The sequence below is a fragment of the Melanotaenia boesemani genome, chromosome 2 (assembly GCF_017639745.1).
Source record: "Melanotaenia boesemani isolate fMelBoe1 chromosome 2, fMelBoe1.pri, whole genome shotgun sequence".
In the NCBI taxonomy this organism is placed as follows: domain Eukaryota; kingdom Metazoa; phylum Chordata; class Actinopteri; order Atheriniformes; family Melanotaeniidae; genus Melanotaenia; species Melanotaenia boesemani.
In genome coordinates this window covers 11,151,585-11,168,978 of record NC_055683.1, presented here as the reverse complement: position 1 = coordinate 11,168,978, position 17,394 = coordinate 11,151,585, and the positions used below count along the sequence as shown (strand labels likewise).

The window sequence follows — 17,394 nt, the reverse complement described above, 5'->3', positions numbered from 1 at the left end:
TGGCATCGATATCACAGCAGCCTCAGTTTACTCAGGAGTGCTCACACAGATCTTTAAAAAAGTGAGAGGACTGTACCAGGAGAAGGTGTTCAGCTTCGTCCATCTGAGTGTTCAGGAATTTCTGGCTGCTCTTCATGTCCGTCTGACCTTCATCAAGTCTGGAATCAACCTGATGGAGGAACAACAAACAGATTCTATTTGGTCAACAATTAAACCAAATCAATTAGATCTCCATCAGAGAGCTGTGGACGAGGCCTTACAGAGTCCAAATGGACACCTGGACTTGTTCCTCCGCTTCCTCCTGGGTCTTTCACTGCAGACCAATCAGAGTCTCCTACGAGGCCTGATGACACAGACAGGAAGTAGCTCACAGACCAATCAGGAAACAGTCCAGTACATCAAGAAGAAGATGAGTGAGAATGTGTCTGCAGAGAGAAGCATCAATCTGTTCCACTGTCTGAATGAACTGAATGATCGTTCTCTAGAGGAGGAGATCCATCAGTTCCTGAGATCAGGACATCTCTCCACAGATAAACTGTCTCCTGCTCAGTGGTCAGCTCTGGTCTTCATCTTACTGTCATCAGAAGAAGATCTGGAGGTGTTTAACCTGCAGAAATACTCTCCTTCAGAGGAGGTTCTTCTGAGGCTGCTGCCAGTGGTCAAAGCCTCCAGCAAAGCTCTGTAAGTACATATATAGCAGGATGTGGAGAAATATACTGCTGCAGGTATAAGGGTACATCATGGGACAGATTATTACTTGTCTTATTATTTCCTCTTCAGACTGAGCAGCTGTTCCCTCTCAGTTGAAGGATGTTCAGCTCTGTCCTCAGCTCTCAGCTCTCCGTCCGCCAGACTGAAGGACCTGGACCTGAGAATCCAGGACTCAGGCCTGAAGAAGCTGTGTGATGGACTGGAAAACTGGAAACTGGAAACTCTCAGGTCAGGTTTCTCTGCTGCTCTCACATGTTTTTCCTCTGTTTCAGCTTCAAACATCTCTGTGATGGAATAATCTGCAATGTTTTCTAAACTACTTTGAAATATTGTGAATGAAATATGTCCAGAGTAACACATCTTTTAAAATGAAGGAACATGTGTTTTATTTAGGACTTAAAGGTATAAATGAGCCTCTGGTTAAATAACGATGCTCTACTTTGTCTCTCAGCTTTGGTTGAAACGTTGCTTGTCCTGCTTGTTTATCACGTTGTTTCCATCCAGTTGTTCAGTCACATAGTAAACAGAATCACCCCCAATGCTTTTTCCTGCCTAAACTCCTTTACCCTGATGGAAAACATCATGGAGTTTAGGAAAGGTGGTGGGATAAATTCAGAGGGATCCAAGAGCCTTAAGGAACTCTGAGCGGACCTCATCCACCCCGGGGCCTTGCCTCTGAGGAGCTTTTTAACCACCTCAGCGACCTCAGCCCCAGAGATAGGACAGCCAGCACCAGCTACCCCAGACTCTGCTTCCTCATCGGAAGAAGTGTTGGTGGGATTGAGAAGGTCTTCGAAGTATTCCCTCCAACACCTCACAACCTCCCGAGTTGAGGCCAGCAGCCCCCCATCCCCACTGTACACAGTGTTGACGGAGCACTGCTTTCCCCTCCTGAACCACCGGATGGTGGACCAGAATCTCCTCAAAGCCGTCCGGAAGTCATTCTCTTTGGCCTCGCCAAACTCCTCCCATGCCCGCGTTTTTGCCTCAGCGACCTCCGAAGCTGTGCTCCGCTTAGCCGATACCTGTCAGCTGCCTCTGGAGTCCCACAGGCCAAAAAGGCCCGATAGGACTCCTTCTTCAGCTTGACGGCATCCCTTACTGCCAGTGTCCACCAACAAGTTCCGTGGTTACCGTTACGACAGTTGTGGCTGGCTGCCTTGACAATAGAGGCACGGATCACAGCCCATTTGGACTCAATGTCCCCCACCTCACCCGGGACATGTTTGAAGCTCTGCCGGAGATGGGAGTTGAAACTCTTTCTGACAGGGGACTCTGCCAGACATTCCCGGAACGGCATCCTCCACCACCATCTGAGCCAGCTCACCACCAGGTGGTGTTCAGTTGGCAGCTCCGCCCCTCTCTTCACCCGAGTGTCCGAACATGCGGCCACAAGTCCAACGACATGACTACAAAGTTGATCATCGAACTGCGGCCTATAGTGTCCTGGTGCCAAGTGCACATGTGGACACTCTCATGTCTGAACAAGGTGTTTGTTATGGAAAGTCCATGACGAGCGCAGAAGTCCAACAACAAAACACCACTCAGATTTAGATTAGGGGGGCCGTTCCTCCCAATCACGCCCCTCCAGGTCTTGCTGCCATTGCCCACATGAGCATTGAAGTCCCCCAGCAAAACTTAATGTTATAAAATCCGTCCAGCTAAATAAGGTGGACATTTTGCTGCCAGCATGAACCAGTCAGTAAAAGAAAATGTGAGAAGTAGCTTCGGTCCTTCATCCTAAGACCCAGAAGACTAGAGGTCTAGAAGTGATGCAACGCTTAGGAAACACACAAGAGGTGGATTTCCTTTATTTCCCACAACTCCTTTTCCAACTGGTTAATAGCGGTGATGGCGTCCCTCTGCACCTGCAGGACTTCCTCTGAGGACACGGCTGCTGCAGTGCTGGGTGGAGTCTCTGACCTCACTCTCTCCAACCACAGCTGCAGCCCTGTCCACCCAGTTGGAGCACCGCCCCCAGCTGGAGCCCCACCCACTCAGCTGGAACACCAGGAACTAGAAAGAAATATTATTTAACACTAAATAAACTGCTACCAATCTCAGATGTATCTGTACATATTTATTTTATACATTAAAGACCAAACTACCAGCATCATTACTGTCATTTAGCAGATGCTTCTCATCAAAGCAACTTCCCAGTGGCTATAGCATTAGGGTGGAGTTAATATTCAACCCTGTGGGATTCGAACTTTGGTCTCCCACATGTCAGACGGATGCCCTGCCAGCTGTGACATCCAGCCGCGCCATCCTCCTCTCTGGCGTGTCTTCCTCTGACACGGTGTTGGCAGCATCTCCACCTGCTGCCCTCCTCCACCTTTCTGACCCTGGAGATGACCACGCTGCCCCCACCAGATAAAACCTGTTCTAGTTTTCCAACGTGGTCCATCAGGATCTCCGTCTGACATTCCAAAGAAATCCTCCTCTTCCATCTTTTCCCTCCTGAGCCATCATGGAAATGATGTGATGAAAATGTATTACAGGCGTTCACCTGACCTTTTATAGCCACCATGTGGATGGAGCAAGGCGCTCCCTCACCTGCACCAACATTAGAGTTGATTGTGATTTATAAATGGAAACAGGCGTGGGACGTGCGTCCGCATGCTTTCATAAATCTGGAAGTTTTGTGCTGCATTTCCTTGTTTCCCTGCGGACGCCGCCTGTAGTCTGCTTTGCTACGCTCAGGTTTATAAATGAGGCCCCAGATCTTCTACAGGTATATTGCTCTGCCACAAATAACATCCACAGACTGAGAAGAGATTTAAAGATGTGTGAAATACATTTCACATGTAGAAATGATTTATCAGACTTTCATGTAATTATCAGTCCACACAGGTCTTTGCTGTGAAACTAGCTCTACCTTCAACACTTTCATTTCACGGTGAACTGAAGATGTAGACGCTGTTATTAATTACATTAAACATGTTTGTGGATAGTGAGATTTTTGTAGTTGATGGGAAATATTTGCACAATCTCTCCTATAAATGTTAGAAAGTCAGAAAAAACTTGTGGATAGAGAACTAACAATGAAACTAGATTGTGTAGCTCCACTTTTACTTTTTTTTAATGCAGCTCTGTCCTCAGTTCTATCAGCTCCAGGCTGATAAAACTGGACCTGAGTATAAAAAAATAGTCTCGAGGCACTTTTACGGACACATCATTGTAGTCCAGTTCACCCTTTCCTCATCCTCATCATCCTCATTATCAAATACCACAGATACTCTCAATTATTGATTTTGTGTTGACAGATGCACCCAAATATTATTTCTGTTTTGTAAACATGCGGTCATTCATGTTTTATGTTATTTTTTCTATTGATTTGTGAATTTGTATTCTCACTTCCTAATCGGAAGAGTTACTGGCCCAGGTGTGTGTGACCAGACTAATTGTAGGTGTGTTCAATAAAGAGCCGTTCACTTACAGCTGTTCGGATTTTGTGAGCTGAGCAACTAAGAAGCAGTTTCTGTCTCCTGTGCATGTTTTTTTTTTTTTTTCATATAAGATTTGTCGTGAAAGGAAAGGTAGTTACTGTGCTTTACACAAGTTTTATTTACCTTTTTTTTACTGAACGCGTAACTGTTGTGCAGTTCAGATCTGCCAACAAATTATGGGTCCAGGAGAAGTCAAAGACTATTGGGCCCGACTTTTGTTTGATGAAGACAAAAATGATTATGAACTTTGGCAGATTAAATTCTTGGGCCACCTACGATTGCAAGGGTTGAAGGACACTATTCTGAACCCACCAGCTGTGGCCAATGATGAGACATATGCAGAACTTATCCAGTTTTTGGATGACAAAAGCCTTTCACTGGTTATGCGCAAGGAAGCTGATGACGGACGGGAAGCATTGCGGATTTTGAGACTATCAAGGGAAAGGAAAGCCTTGTATCATTAGCCTTTATACTGAACTTACTTCACTTAAGAGGTCAGGCAATGAATATGTTATTCGAGCTGAGACTGTCATCACAGCGTTGAGAAATGCTGGTGAAACCTTAAGCGATGGCCTGCTGGTAGCTATGGTTCTGAAAGGGCTGTCAGAATCCTTCCAACCATTTGTCATCCATGTCACACAACTTGATGAGACCATGTCATTTGCTGGAGTTTAAAACAAAGTAACGGAGCTATGAAGACACTGAAAACATGCGTGCTGCCGCAGCGGATGACAATGTGATGAAAGCTTGTTTGCGCCAGAGAGGGAAACCTGCTAACCCGAGTGAACGAGGAGCAGAGAAGGTAACAGCGGACCTGGTGTGCTTCAAATGCGGCCTGAAGAGACATCTGGCCAGGACCTGCCAGCGAAGGTCTTGTAGCAGTTACTGCAAAAGCCCCTCACACCAGGACACCACCTGCAGACGGAAACAATGCAGAGAACGGGATGACGCACGAAAAGCCTGTGCCAAGACAGATACCCAGGATGAGGAGTATGCCTTCCGAGTGAGCGAGGGGGCAGGTGTCGACCTAAAGGGCCTGATGGCTGACTGCAGGGCAACGTCGCATATCGTCACAAATCTCTGGAAATTCAAACGCTTTGATGAGAGGTTTTCTGCAAGACTCAGGACTGAAAAAGCTTATGCTAAATGACTGTAGAAATGACTGTAGAATAGAAGCTGTGTGATGGACTGAAGAGTCCAAACTACAAACTGGAAACTCTCAGGTCAGGATTCATCAAATTCATATATAATGTTAAAGGAATGGAATATTTATTTCTCCAAAAGGAGGGCAGGTAGAAAAAGTGTGAGAACCACTGAGCTATAGCTGCTGTTAGAATGAGTTTGTAGTTGTAGTTTCTATTTTCACCAGCAGAGGACGCTTTTAGTTCTTCTGCACTGATGCCAATGAGAACAGACTTCAGCCGAGAGAGAGCATGTTAATGCTAATAACTGGATGAAGAGTGGTTAAAGCTTCATTTCATGTGGAGTTATTGATTCCGGAAGGTATCCACACCCACGAGGAGGTTTCTGAGTTGCCGGACATCACTGTGTTATTGTGTTTTTGTGGAGAGAAAACTCCAGTTAGTGATAACAGTTAGCACCTAGCATAGCATGCTAGCTGCTGCCGACCACGGCTAATTGCTCATTTTGTGGATATATTATTGTTATGTGTGTCATTAAGCTTCTAAAACAATGTTTAAAACCAACCTGAGGTATATAGTATACAGTATACAGAGTGTTCTGTGGAGTTATTGAGAGACAGTAATTTAATTAATCATTTTAAACATGATTGGAGCGTGATTTAATTCATAATTGTTCATTAAAAAGAGAATGAATAGTGTACAGTTGATGTAGATAGATGAATAAAAAGAGATAAAGAGGTTAATAATGAGTAAAAACTGCTGCTCTGTGCAGGCTGTTTTTTGGTGTATGAGCCGGTTGTGATGGCGGGCCAGAGCCCGGACCAGAGGCACCAGAAGCAGGACACCGGCTTACTTTTTATTTATATCTACTTTATTACACATGAAGCATTTACAAAGACAATAAATACAGTTGTCTATATAAAAAATAAAGGTTCTGAATACAGAAAATAAACAACTTAAATATGTAAATAGTAAAGAAAACTTATTGTATCTAAATGTAGAAACATTAGTTCAACATGAGAAAAGAGAGAAGTGAGAAAGAAAAAGAAAAAAGACATACTGGGGGTTAAAAACTATGTCTACATATTAAACATCCTGCACACACATACAGTTTTAACTGCTTTTTGTTTTTTAGAATAATGTATAGAGTGGATGTCATGTTTGAATTAATCAAACAAAGAAATGAAGCCTGGTTTCCTACCTGTAAATTTACACTTATGAACATGAAATCTGGCCATAATAATAATGAGATTAATTAATAATAATAATATTGATAATAATGGATTAGATTTATATAGCGCTTTTCAAGGCACCCAAAGCACTTTACATTGTGTGAATCCATTATTCATCCACTCCTCACTCATACCTGGTGATGGTAAGCTACGTGTGTAGCCACAGCTGCCCTGGGGCAAGCTGACGGAAACGTGGCTGCCAGTCTGTGCCTACGGCCTCTCCGACCATCACCGAACATTCATCCACACATTCATACACCAGCAATGCCAACACTGGAGGCAAGGAGGGTTAAGTGTCTTGCCCAAGGACACAACGACAGATGACTGCAGGTCTTCCACATAAAGCATAAAGAACATCAATTTCATCCTGAATCAGACTGCAGATCTTTTACTAAAACACTTTTACAGCTGGACAAGACCAAAATAAATGGACCATCGTTTCAGGAGAGTTTTTACTAAAACTGCAAAGTATATGAATATTTCATGTAAATCTGTTCTGAATCTAGACTTTAGCTGGTAAATGCTATGGACGAGCCTGAAGGAGATTTCTTTCCTTTTATTAGTGATCAGAGATTTATTAGGAATTAGCCAAACCTGCTTCCATGGCACATCATCCACAAACATGTTACACTATGTAGATATATACATATATAGATGTGTGCGTGTGTGTATTATATATACACACCTGTAGAAAAGTGACGTTAAGTGCAGTTTAAGTTTTTGCATTGTTCTGCTCTAACGACATTTGATTTTTCAAATCAGGAAATTCTGCAGAAAATGTTTTCAGTTGAAGTTACTCTGGAAAAAAGTTCATATAGAGCCATTAGAAGTTAATGCAACAAATCTAAAGACTTCTTTTAATTATTAATGTTGTTTTATAGGCAGGAACTAACAAGCTCTGTTAGTTCCAGGTACAATGTGTGCAATAAGGTCATTATAATAAAAGTTTTTAATAAACGTTGAATCAGTTCAGTGCAAAAAGCATTTAGTGAAAAAAATCATGCCAGAGAATCGTGATCTCAATTCTGAGCAAAAAAATCGTGATTCACATTTTTTACACAGTAATGTGATCTATAGCAACACTTTTTTTAGATTAACCATAAGTCAGTTCTAGAAAGACTTGTACCAGTCTGTTACTCCACGAAAAAACTTTCTCAGGAGGATTTTTTACTCTCCAGCAGGGCTCCAGACTGCGACCAAATGGTGGCATTTTGTTACTAAAATGTGAGACAATACGAGGGAATTTTTCATCTACTGTAACAATTCAGCAAACAAGACCACAATAAAAGTCAGAACTGAGGATTGGGTAGAAAACGGTTTTATTGTAAAGGCGTGAATATATCCAGGGGGTCTGGTAGCAATGTCCACTAGCCTGTGAGGATAGGAGAGCCAAGGTGAGAACCAGCGTGATAAGACGGGAATGTGTAAGATTAGGTGACCACGTACCAGCAGAGGGGATGGAAGCAAGCCAGAAGATCTTCAGTATTGTGAGGGCTGCAAAAGGCTCCACTGGGGCTGTCAGGACTGCTGAACCAAAACAGAGTTAGTTGGCTCTGACAAAGACAAGAGCTGAAACCTTAACGTGGGCATAATCCATAAGAAGATTCCAGGTAAATCCTCCATTATTTCAGAAAGGAAGTCAGACAGGTTCCGTTCATCCAAATCCAAATCCAAATCCAATATCCAAAAGACAGTCCAAGGGTCAGAATACCAGCAGAATCCAAATGACAGAAAAAACAGGGTTACCAGACTGGGGGCAGGCAGAATCAGGATATTATTATTTTTTTTAATTATTTTTTTAATTTATTTATTTATTTCTCACATGGCTATGCACAAGCAACACAGAATTTTACGAAAACAAATCAAAAACACATCTTAAGGCACAACCATGCTTGAAAAGGAGCAGGAAGAAGAAAACTTATAATGCCTGCCCCTTTTTAAAACACAATACACCAATAAATAATTTATCAGTTACCTATCAGTTCTCAATGGAATTACTCATATATGTTACATAATAGCCGTCATTCAGCAGATTCATACTCTCCAATTATGTTTATAATATACACCTATATATTCACACACATACACACATATATACATATACTTATATGTACATACTCATATACACATGTATATACACATACATGTATATATTTATAAATATAAACAGATGCATACATGCATAGGCATGCACGTACATATACATACACATACTAGCACTCAGGCATACATACATCAAAATGCTTCTGTCCTATATTTATCTAGTATATGATTTTTCAAAGTACTTTTAAGTTTATTAAGCGTTTGACATAATTTCATTTCATCACCTAAAGTGTTCCATAGCTTAACTCCTTTAGTTGTAATACAATGATATTTTGTTTTCGTTCGTACCATAAATGTTTTTAGCATACTTGTACCTCGTAGAGCATATGTACTTTCCCTTATCTGAAACAACCCCTGGATACTTTGTGGTGCTTTTTGATGAATTACTAAATACATAAATTGTATTATTTTAAAGTCAACTAGATCTCTGAATTTGAGCGCTTTCAAATTGACAAAGAGTTGGTTTGTGGGTTGTCTGTACGGAGCATTACAAACGATTCTTATTGCTTTTTTCTGAATAATATATATGAGTTCTGTATTTGTTTTGTAGGTGTTGCCCCAAAGTTCCACACAATAAGTCAGGTATGGGAGTATGAAGGAGCAGTACAAAGTATATAGTGAATTTGAATTCATGAGATTTTTGGCTCTAAGTAATATTGCAATTGATTTGGATATCTTTGACTTGATGTAGCTTATATGTGATTTCCAATTTAATTTATCATCAATTATTACGATTTCCAAAAATGACATATTTTGTTTTATTTAAATTCAATGTCAATTTATTGTTGTCAAACCATCTCTTCAATATTGAGACTTCTCTTTCCACTGTATCCAGAAGGTGTTGCAGATTCTCCCCGCTACAAAGTAAATTTGTGTCGTCTGCAAATAATATTGGTTTCAGGTTTTTACAGGATTCTTTTAGATTATTTATATACAAAATAAACAGAAAAGGGCCCAGTACTGACCCCTGGGGGACCCCACAGGTAAGATTCTGTATTTCAGACTTGACTTCTTGTAGTTGTAAATATTGTTTTCTGTCCTGTAAATAACTTCTAATCCAGTTTTGTGCTGTCCCTCTAATTCCATATTTTTGTAATTTTTTAAGTAATAGTTCATGGTCAACAGTATCGAAAGCTTTTTTCAAATCTAAAAATACCCCTATTGCATATTCCTTCTTTTCTATAGCTGTGGCTATCTTCTCTGTAAAGTCTACAAGTGCATGTGTAGTTGTCCTGTCTGCTCTGAATCCATATTGCTGATCACACAGTATGTTGTGCTTTGTAATAAAGTTCTCCAGTCTATTGAGGAATATTTTCTCCAGTATTTTTGACAGTTGTGGCAACAATGAAATGGGCCTGTTTTGATAGCATCTGTTTGTCACCTGTTTTATAAATGGGTATAACTTTGGCTAATTTCATTTTCTGGGGAAATTCTCCTGTTATCAGGGACTGATTACAGATATGTGTGAAAGGTTTGACGATGTATTCGATTATATCTTTAATCAATGACATGTGAAATCCAAAGCCAAAAGGCTGGAAACGTGCAGGGAAAAACCGAGACGATCTGGCAGGGAAGAACTGTCACACAAACATATATAAAGGGCATAGCGCAGGTGGAGCGCATAAGTAATCAGGGCAGCGCTGGAGGGAGCATGCCTTCGGAGACGGCTGGGAAATCCTGACTACAGTCAAACACCGTGACATCTACTCTACAATGGTGATGATACATTTGCCTGTATTTTTCTTCTAGTAGTTATAACTGAATTTATTTGGTAACTAACAAACTTCTGCTCCTCTCTTCAGCCCAGTAGTTCACAGTAATGCACAAATTAGCTGCTGGTTTGCCGACTCAAACTAACTTCAATACGAGAAAAGTAGACGAACACCAACGAAGAAGACGACAGCCAATGTGTGTGTGAGCGGGACGAACGAGCACTGTGATTGGCTAATGTGTGGAAAGAGGCGGGTCTTTGGGGAATTTATTATTCCTCATTGTTGTCAACTTAACGACTTTGTCGCTGAATTTAGCAAGTTTTCAGACCTTCTAGCAGCTTTTTCTGGTATTATTGGAGACTTTTGGAGACTGAGGTGAATGAAGGTAGTTTACTCTTCCCAACAAGGAGCAGTGCTGTGCAGACCCTCTCATATGAGGCCTGGTCTTCTCGCAGCAGCAGCAGCTGTATTCAGAACAGACGTACACCTCTGTTTCATGACCAGGCTAAAAAAATGAAACGTACAAAGCTGCTACTGGAGGACCCTTCGCTGGTTTACCATCACAATAATGTCTATTAATAAAGAGTGTGGACAAAAACATTTAAAAAGTTAAGCGTTGTGACATGTTGCAGATACTTAATTAAAAAACAAAATACAGTTAAAAAATAACTGAACTAAAAAATATTATTATTTTATTTGTTTATTTATTTTATTTATTAATTTTTGCTGTTCTAAAGGTTTTTTTTTTCATTATCAATTTTTGCCTTTATCACTAATACAGTGAAAATGAGAGGAAATGTGAATGTTTGCTTTGCAAGTCGATTTCAGTGTGCACCCCTAAATTTTCTGCTTCCACTCTTAAAAATTTAAGTTAGGGGCCACTGTGCTCCTCATAGTTAGTCAAGTTAGTCTGGAGCCCTGTCCAGATATCATGAAGGTTAAACCTCTCTATAAATGTTAAGCTTGGTGTTGCTTCTGTAAGGTGCACGAGGAGGCCATTTGTCTAAAGAATTGTCTGGTCCAACATTGAGATCACCTCCTAACAACAGGGTCGCATTTGTAAATTTATCTAAACAATTTAACAAAGTTTCCCCTAGGGACAGAAACAGACCGCCATTTTCCTTCTCCGTGTTGTACCCGTAGACATTAGTGGTAATAATTATTTCTTCATTACATTGGATCGTTTGACACATGAAGTGGCCTAATAGGTCATTTTCAGTGAATAATGCCTCCCCACAGAATCTGTTTTAGTAGTTACCCCCGGCTGAGCTGAGCTGAGCTGAAAACCATAAGGTGACATCCCACTGCCTTTTCCAAAATTCAGCATCATCAGAGGTAGATTGAGATTCTTTTAAAAAACAAAAGTCTGGATTAAATTCTTTAGCAAAAAGGAATAAAGCTTTACGCTTAACATTGCTGCGTAGCCCCCTGGCATCAAGAGACACAAAAGATAGAGTAGACATGAAAGTGAACAGTAATGAACACAAAGAATAAAGTTTTGTTTTATAAAACCTTTAAATTTTAACAAGTAGTGCAACATCGAGAACAGCAGCAGTAAAGTTACCCTGATAGAATTATTTAACGCTAACAGGAACTAAATCAACGTTTTTTCTTCTTATAATATCTGGATCAAAAAAGACTCAGATGTTCAGAATTGAGGCTCAAAAAATACCTGAGAGCATAGAGGACCAAACACAGGGAACCATCTCATAGATGTAGTTTTTAGGATTACGGGTAAATCTCTGAACCTTTGATAAAACCACCACCTCCCACGAAGTATGCAGCCTTTCCCTCTTCACCAGCTTTCTTGATCTTTGGCCAGAGCTTCGGTCGGTTATCCCTTTCCTCCTTTGTTAAGTCCTGGGAGAAGCGTAGGCCTTTAGATTGGAGAAAGCCGCTATTCTTAGCAGCTTTCCAGAAGTCCTCCTTCAGACGTCGGGAACCTGATGATAATGCCGTGAGAACTCGAGTCGTCCTGGCGGGTTCTCCTCATCCAATGGGTAAGATCAATGTCATTGGACAACTTTTCTTTACTGGATGGAAAGTTTTTTTGGCAGATACAAACCACCTCCTTGCACACTTTTTCCTTTTCCGTCTCCGGAGCGCCGTATAGCCTCAAATTCCACCGATGACCATAGCTTTCCAGGTCTGCCATGTGCCATGGATTTCAAAGCAGATTCCTCACTTTTTCCCACACATTTTTCAGTGTGAGCAACCTTTTTATTTATGAGTTTAGTTTCAAAGCGGACGGTGTCCACCATTTTCTCCAATGCATCACTCCTGGTGTTCATCAAGTTAGCCAACATGCAAACAGCATCATCAGTTTAAAGCGTGAGAAAAAAAGGGTTTCTTGGCAAGGGGAGGCTTACTTGGGGTCAGCGGTAGTGGAGGGAACTCCTCTTCCATCACTGCTTGCAGATTGCCATCCATCTTGCTGTTGTAGTCGTGCTCTTTAGCAAACAAGCTAGCAGAGCTTCCTGCCTCTTTGCATGACTTGTTTCTTCTACAGACTGAGGCATTTTATCGGTACTGGTTCAGATATTACACCAAAATAAAAAAACAAACAACCGCTCTGTCACTTTCCACAGGAAAAGTATATCTGCTGCGTTAAAACAACGTTAATAGTTGGGTGCTGAAAGATCGATAAAAACCAGCCTGTCACGCCGCCATCTTGTCCCAGCAGCAGGACATTGGTGGAGGGTGTGATGTTGGTGACGTCATCAAACATCTGGAGAAAGCACATCTATTGCATCATACAGATCAGAAACCAGATCACACCACCCGGGTAGATGATCATTGGTGGAAACTGGGCTTAGTAGGCAGTGAGTGGGCAGAGTGTGAGGGGTCCAGAGGGATGTGACAGCTCATGAACGGAGAAAGAGATTCTGGGATTTCTTTCCAGAATTGTTGAACTGGTGTACAGTGCCATATGGCATGGATGTAATTATGCCTGTCGCAATAAGCAATAAGTCAATTAATTGCACGGTAAGAAAAAATGAGCACGACAAGTTTGCTGGCCACGATAATTTTCATTAGCTTTTTCTCCTAACTTACTTTATCATAGACCATGTATGACAACAGTTTCACTGTGGAGTATCTGGACTGAACCTCTCTGATCTCTCTCCTGTCACACTTGACAGCCGCATGTTGCAGCAGAGACCTGTACGAGTCGGTACGCCGCATCTGTTTTAGAGGGCTGCCAACCATCACGCATCGCCCGTGAGACTCACGCGTTTGAGTGGCTTCTCATGCTCATCCTCTGATTTCTCACGCTGAAATACACATCAAGAGCAATGTCGGCCAATGGAGAGGTTCAGGAAGATTCCAAGTGGGCCGCATTACTTTTGGGCCACAAACAGCAATGATGGGCAGTATACTTCTATTCTATTTTTTTTTTAATACAATGGTACTAACTGGCAGTCTTACTGGTTTTCCCTGTCTGAGCTCCATGTTTAATATTTTTTTGAAGGGCAGTTTTGTTTACATAACAGAGACTTTATTTTCTATCATACTTATGGTTTTTGGTTGTGTTTGGTTTTCATTTATTGTTAATGAGACTGAGAGTCCGTTCTATTTGTATTATTTTTGTTTTATTTAAATTTTCTTCCAGTTCCAGTGTAAAATATTCTTTAGAAATGAAAGTTTATTGATCTTTGAAAGGGTGTATTTGCATTATTATGGCATTGTCATTATATTAATTGAAAATGGTCTCAAAATTACATTATTGCCCTGCGCAATGTTATCACGTATTGCAAGAATTTTTTAGAAAATTAATCACACGGCAAAATGAGTTACCGTGACAGGCCTAGATTTAATTATCCAAGGTATTTTTAGAGTGGTTAGTGCAGAGATCCGAGTGAAATCCCATTTTGAACATCATGTTCTGTATTAGTTTAGTATTTGTCTTCTAATATAACATTAAGTCCATAAATTGAAATCTTCCATTACTAAGTTCAAATTTACTTAACATTTCTTATTTCAAAAAATCATCTCTGTAAAATATACAAAATAATACAACAATCAGACAATAGCCCTTCCTTACCAGAATCCCAGTGGGACAAAGATTGATCCATTGCACCTGATACTGATTTCTGGACCCAGATTGGTCATAATATCTGCTCAACAACCATGTGATGGCTGCACCTACAGCCACACAGCTGATGGTGATGTAGATAAAATCTTGATTCACAAAGCCAAATTTTTACAATGTGGAAATGAGAAATGACCAGTTAACACTATCAAATGCCTTTTCTGGGTCTAGTGTGACTATGGATTGTTGTGATATTGAGCAGTCTAAAAGGTTAAGAAGTCTACGTGTATTGTTGGATGAGTGTCTGCCTTTAATGAAACTGGTTTGATCTGGGTTGTTTTCTGTCTCTTCAGTTGGGTTAGAAGCGATGATGGTTGTAGTCGTTTTATTTTCTGTTCCAGTTCAGCTTCTTGTTGTTTTCTTTCTTTACTTTTGTAGGTGGGAAATGAGATGATTATGCTCTCAATACTGCTTTGTCAGTTTCCCATAAAAAGGATGGAGATGACTTTGGGAAGTCATTTCTATCTAGGAAGGATGCCTTCATCATCCTGCAGCAGTTAGACTAGAAGTCAGCACTGCTCCCAGTAGACCACAAACACATTCAATAAAATCTGATATAATTTATTAATGTATATACTGTTACATTCTGTCATTCCTCTCACAGCCAGTCACTCCACTCCTCTGCTCATCTTCATCAAGCCAACCTGTCACACCTGTCTCCCATTGACTCTCCAGTCCTCTTATACACCAGCACCACAGTCACTCCCTGTCGGACCTTAACTTATGCACATCACAGACTCACTCCCTCTCTGTTCCTGGCAAAGACCTGCATATTAGGCTGGCTTGAGTCTCTAAACTCTCTCTAGGAGTGAGTGTGAGTCTGACTGACTGTTTTTCTCTCTGTGTTGGTTCTGGGATGGACCAGGAACATCTCCAGCTCCCCTGCCACCCTGTATTTAAATAATCCGTTATCCCGAGAAAACGGTGTTAAAAAAACATGCGAACATGACAACTCTCAGCTTCCGTAGGATCAATCTGTGTATTTTATTTCTCTTGATAGAAACCACAGACTTACAGATATACATGTGTTCATACGTAGAATGTGACTCAGCAACAATAAAGCGTGGCATAAGGAGAAGTGTGTTGGACTGGTGCTGTATACCTCATCTGTTCTGACTGGACCATCTGCACATATATAAATCAGTGTCTAATACTCATCTCTGAAGTCACAGGTTGGTCCTTCTGAACTGAAATTATTTTACCAACACCTCTTTTACCAGTTAAACACGTGTAAAATGCAACAGTCAACAAACAGTAAGAACACTATGAAACAAGTAAAACACTGTGGAGTTACACCTGATTTTTTCTACAGGTGTTCTTTGAGTCGACGTTCAACATGAGTGCTGATTCAGTCTTTTCACGTCTTACATTTTCTCTGTAACTTTCTCTCCAGGCTGAGTGCGTGTGGTCTCTCAGAGACAAGCTGTGGACCTCTGTCCTCAGTCCTCAGCTCCCGGTCCTCCAGTCTGACAGAACTGGACCTGAGTAACAACGACCTGCAGGACTCAGGAGTAAAGAAGCTGTGTGGTGGACTGAAGAGTCCAGACTGCAAACTGGAAACTCTCAGGTCAGGATTTATCAAACTAAAAGTTTAAAAGAGTTTTTATTCATGAGTAACAAACTTGTGGAAGCTGTTTGTATGAATATCAGATGTGTCTCTGATTTAGGTCTCTTACACCACAACTTTTTTTTTCATAGTCCATGTGTGTACAGGTTGCTGCTTAACTAGTAGAACATGCAACAGTGCACATGACAGTTAAAACTAAACCCAAACCATCAAGTTAGGATGTGGATCTGTTTTTCTTTACTTTTAATAATTTAATGTTAATTGTCCAGTTTTCAGAGCATGAAATATGAATTTCTCTGGAACTTTGGTCTTATACATAATGAAATAGTAATTTTGTATTTATCCCACTGAGCATCTTGTAAACAGTGTTCATACCCCCACCACCACCACTCAAACTCAAAAACACACAACAAGGGCCAAAATAAAAAATAAAACAAGTTGAGGGCCGGACTGGTTCAGTGTTTATTAAAACCTTTTAAAATGACCTTATTGCACACATTGAACCTGAAACTAACAGAGCCTATTAGTTATTGTCTATAAAACAACAATAATCCTTCAGTTAAAATAAGTGTTCAAATCTGTTGCATTTATTTCTCATGGCTCTATATTTATTTTTCAAGGAAAAAAATTTTGTACAGGCAAACAACAACCAGATGGGGCCAGAAATTGGTCCTCCTTTTTTTTAAATCAGGCAGTTACTAAAAAGACAGTATTAATTAATATTAATTAATAACACATTCCCCTCAAATTTAAAACAGAAACATTTCAGACAAAAAGACATTTGAAACAGTTTTTTTTAATTATTCTTTCATTAGGCCCGAGCACCAAAGGCAGTGCAAAGGCCTACTGAAATATTGAAATGCAAGCGTTTATTATTCTTATTCGTCCGTCAAATGAATTGCATTTTTGGGGGCCTGAACATACTCGAAAACTCACCAAATTTTGCCTCCCCCCTCCATTGGAATGTGAAAAATTTCATATTTTGGGGTGCTCTAGACTGTTCGGGCAAAACTGAACCAGAGCACCACCTATTTATGGTGCCCCGCCACTGCATGTCGTCAATCTTTATGAAATTTGCTACACATGTTCTACATGCTCGGGCCAGCTAAAAATCCTCTTGGAGCACTGCCCTAAAAAAACAGGAAGTCAGCCATTTTGGGTCAAAGTCGCCATTTTGGTGTTTTACTGACCTCACATTTGACACCAAAATGGCTCAGGATGTTCAAAAGGCATGTGTGATCAAAAGTTATCAAAAACTTTCTCAAAGGAGTAACGGCGTAGAGGGGACATGGCCTCAAAGTTTTATGTCCCGCCATGAAAGACGAAATTGATATAACTCCCACATAAAACAATATATCTGAACCAAAATGGCCATGTATGATGCTAAT

General features: G+C 40.7%; 1 long non-coding RNA gene across 1 annotated transcript; it reads left to right on the top strand.

The window, feature by feature from the left end:
• Positions 1-637: 637 nt before the first annotated feature.
• On the top strand, positions 638-15,883 carry LOC121655545. Its single transcript, XR_006013237.1, has 3 exons — positions 638-681; positions 781-939; positions 15,833-15,883. It is a non-coding gene; the product is annotated as an uncharacterized LOC121655545 (long non-coding RNA).
• Positions 15,884-17,394: the final 1,511 nt, after the last annotated feature.